The sequence below is a fragment of the Equus quagga genome, unplaced genomic scaffold (genome assembly GCF_021613505.1).
Source record: "Equus quagga isolate Etosha38 unplaced genomic scaffold, UCLA_HA_Equagga_1.0 HiC_scaffold_7008_RagTag, whole genome shotgun sequence".
Taxonomy (NCBI): Eukaryota; Metazoa; Chordata; class Mammalia; order Perissodactyla; family Equidae; genus Equus; species Equus quagga.
Window position 1 is genome coordinate 3,407 of NW_025794437.1, and position 4,328 is coordinate 7,734.

General features: G+C 39.7%; 1 long non-coding RNA gene across 1 annotated transcript; it reads right to left on the bottom strand.

The window, feature by feature from the left end:
- Nucleotides 1-1,591: 1,591 nt before the first annotated feature.
- LOC124232522 (uncharacterized) lies at nucleotides 1,592-4,159 on the bottom strand. Its single transcript, XR_006886875.1, has 2 exons — nucleotides 4,049-4,159; nucleotides 1,592-1,720 (listed from the first exon to the last, which is right to left on the bottom strand). It is a non-coding gene; the product is annotated as an uncharacterized LOC124232522 (long non-coding RNA).
- Nucleotides 4,160-4,328: the final 169 nt, after the last annotated feature.

A 4,328-nucleotide genomic window follows, 5' to 3' on the forward strand; every position in this document is an offset into this window, starting at 1 on the left:
CTAACATCGGTGCCCATCTTCCACTACTTTATATGTGGACACCTACCACAGCATGGTGTGCCAAGCGGTGCCATGTCCACACCCGGGATCTGAACTGGTGAACCCCAGGCCGCTGAGAAGCGGAATATGTGAACTCAACCGCTGTGCCACCGGGCTGGCCCTGCATCTTTATCTTAAGGCCATTTGTTCTTGTCGTTGGGACATAGCAAATGCCTAAAGCAGATGTACAATACATGCTCAATGGCCACGTCAGGCCCCTTTGGAAAACAAGGTCAGGCCGAATTAGGTTTACACCAAATGGCTTCCTCGTCTACTCCAATATATCCTATTGCTTGTCATTTGTTTATCATCCCCCTTTTGATCTCTAATCTTTCGATAGAAAGTGTGGATGATCAAAATATTGTCCCTCGGTGCCAGGGTGGTTGCTGCCTGCCCTGGGTCCATCATGTCCCTCAGTGCTGGGCTTTCATCTCCTTTATATTTGCCCAGTTGTCCCCACTGTGGGGAAATAGTCAGATATAGTGGACAAGCATAGAGGTATATACATTAACAGAGGAAGCGTTTCATAGGTTATATCATTTTCAATTAATTTTAGATTGTTGCGCAAACATTGTACGTGTGCTTTTCTATAACTCCTTATGTTTACATGCTTCACAATTATAGAACAAGAACAGTAACAATGATAATAATTCAACATATGTGAAAACATTAGTTCAAAATGAGTTCTTAGGCATATCAGAAAAGGAAATTTGTCCAGGGTTGTAAGATCGATAGACCATGTCAAGTCACTGAGCAACTTTTACTCTAGTTTGTATGCCAGTCTTACGACACTGAGTAAAGAAAACAGCAATTAGTTTGAATGTTATTATTACTACAAGAATTCCAAGAAGTACTGGAGACAGGAATTGCAATCGGGATCTAGAAAAGGAACTGATCCTGGAAGGGAGCCAACCAAACAAATGAAGCCCGGGTGTAGGAGCGCAGCAGGCATCCACCTGCTTCTTCATGTTCTTCCGCAGAGATGACACGTGGGAAGATTCGTCCGGACAAAAGCACGGCCTTCAGTCTGAGTGATCGCACATGTACTGCCTTGGGATGCAGTTAAATATCTAAAGCCATTCTATTTTGAAGGACAGCCCTTATTAAAGACATTCAGTATTTAAGAAGGCTATTTCTGCTTGACCATCCTTAAGGGCTTGTTGAGTAAATTTAGTCAGGGCTTCTGTATGTGATAATGACATCTTTCAACCCCAAAGAAGGAGCAAATATAGCCGCTTGGTGGCCATACCAGTGGAAGTGTGACTCCTTCCCTGCATCCAAGGGAAACTCAGCGTGCGGTGTTTTAGCCATCCAGGCAGTAGCCAAGCCCAGGAATTTGTCCCACGTAACCACTGAGTTCCATTAGGAGCCACCCGATAAATGCCTGTCTGTTCCAAATCAATCACATTGCTTAAGTATGATAGTATTTTTCAACCTTAAATGGGCAATTATAAAATAGTATATGGTTTAAGCATGACAAAGGTTTAAATGACAAGATATGAGGTCGGGAATACAGGCCTGGTCCGGAGTCTTGGGACAGCTGTCTACAGCAGACGCCGTCTTCTTCTCCTCCTGGTGTGGTCCTTTCCAACACGGCTGCAAACGGTCTTTTATTTGATGCCTCTTCTGATAAATAAATTGTCCAGGTTGTAGTCCATGATGCTTAAGGTCTGGGAGCTCTCTGTGAAAAGCATCGGCTACTAACCTTTCGTTTCTCTCTCTTTTACTCAAGTGTCTCAGTGAGACCTTGGCAGTAAGATATTTCCTTTAAGCAGAGTTGGTTCCTACACTTCCTTGTCTAATCGCACAGGCTGTCCTATTATTACTTCAAAAGGAGACAGCCGATGTTTTCCAAAAGGTGTAGATCTAAGATTAAGGAGCACCTACGGAAGAGCTTTAGGCTATGAGAGAGTAAATGCTTCTGAAAGCTTTGCCAATTGAGGTTTGTTTTTAAAGATTGGCACCTGAGCTAACAACTGTTACCAATCTTTTTTTTTCTTCTGCTTTTTCTCCGCAGATCCCCCCAGTACATAGCTGTAAATTTTAATTGTGGGTCCTTCTAGTTGTGGCACGCGGGATGCCACCTCAGCATGGCCTGACAAGCGGTGCCATGTCCGCGCCCAAGATCCGAACTGGCGAAACCCTGGGCCACCGAAGCGGAGCATGCGAACCCAACCACTCGCCACGGGGCCAGTCCCTGGAAGGAAATCTTTTACTGCGTTAGCACAGTTAATAGAAAGTGGCAGGCATTCTGGAGGCCGGACAGCACATCCAGCTTGATAACATCCTCGCTGATCGTTTAAGTAAGACCCATTTGTAAACCAAATTAAATAATAGAATGCAGTCATGGTCTTCTCATCTTGTGACGTTGAAAACAAGGTAGCAAGGTTAAAATAGTGAATAATATTTACCTCCACAATATAACCTAAGAAGCTTTATCATCATTTACTTGACAATGCTACCCCTGCAATTTAGCATCAAACAAGTCTAATTAGTATCCCTCCTTTATAGGAAGAGACAACAAATTTCTTTGAGAAGTCCCAGGGGCCCTCTGGAAATCCTCAAAGATGAAGGTCAAAATAAAGACTTCATTTAGGATATGAATTGTGAGGAGCCTGTCAAAAATATCAAAAGTTTTTAAAACACTTGGTCAAACAACATCAAGTGTCTGCTGACCTGGTTGCTGTGACGCAATGCTGAGTTATCCATTCAGACAAAGTGACCACAGAAACAGTCTGCGGCAAACGGAGCATTAAAACACTCAAAGCCTTAACACAGAGACCTCATGTTTTGAACATAGGAAATTGCTTTAATAAAACATAGATTTTCTGTCTTTTAGGTAAACTTACTCAAAAGTAAAGAAAAATCTTTTATAACCTCTTTATCAAGAGTAGACTGACAGTTCAAGAAAATTATCCCTTTTAAGAGAGAAAGCCAAATTCTAATTCTTGTACCAGCTTACCGTTTATATTACAACTCATTTACTTAATTAGATGCATTTCTGTCCTAGCCAACTTGACCATGTACAAAACTCCTCATGGTTTTCCTCCATCAGCCTCTGTCACTTCCTTTTTACATTCAGAATTTGTCCCATACCTTTCTTTCTCCTCCTAGTACTTTGGGACAAATTTATCTTTCTGACAAAACAAACAAAATATTTCCATTCTTTATATCTTCTTTACTAAAAATATGCATCTTTACGTCTTACTTTCTTGAATACAAATACATGTATTTTAAAATTTTTAGTAGCTTTAATCACATATCAGAATTTTTAATCCTTAGAAACCTTAGTTTCTAAGTAAAAACTAAGTAAGCAATTATAAACTTTCTTTTACATTAGCATTCTGTGGCTTGACAAATTTGTAAATACCTTTTATAATTTCTAAAAACGTTACTTCATAGTATAATCTTTTAATAAAATACAAGATATATTTACTAATAGCCCTAAACACCTTTTAGCTTTTCTGTAATAAGAAGCCAAGAGTAGATAAACTTATGTTTAATAATTAATGTCTAACTTTTTATCGTATTTAGAGATGATCTAGATATTTAATGAATTTTGATCAATTAAAATAACCTAGCAAAACTTCAAAGTTTCAAGTTACCAAAGGGATTTTGGAAGCTATTTTAAGCACATACACTATAACATGCAATTATTGTTAAAAGTTCACCCAACACTCAACTTTTTCACATCTATTTAGTTACTTGTTCCCAATAATTATTTAGATTGCCTACAAGGCTGCATGAGACATTAGACAAAACATCATTGTAAGTTATTATTTTTGTTAACCAGTTTTGTAATAGAGATAACATCAGCTTATCTGACCAAGAAACATAGAATAAAGGCCACATGTCTGCATTATTCCAATGCTGATAGCTTTGAGGACATGCCTATTTTAATCAAACCAACAAACTTAAATTTTCATTTACCAAAGATTATTTCATATCACATTAACTTGAAAGACATTTGGGTTAGCTGTATTTAGAAAAAGTTTTTGTAAGCACTTACCTTAAGTCAGTTGAACTGAACTCTTTAGAAATCACACCCTCCAGGGGCGGGCCCGGGGCCAAGTGCTTCAGTTTGTGTGCTCCACTTCAATGGCCTGGGGTTTTGCTGGTTCTCATCCTGGGTGCCGACATGGAACCGCTTGTCGTGCCACGTTGAGGCGGTGTCCCATGTGCCACAACTAGAAGGACCCACAACTGGAATATACACAACTATGTACTGGGGGGCTTTGAGGAGAAGAAGAAGGAAGAAAAAAAGAAAAGAAGATTGGCAACAGATGTTA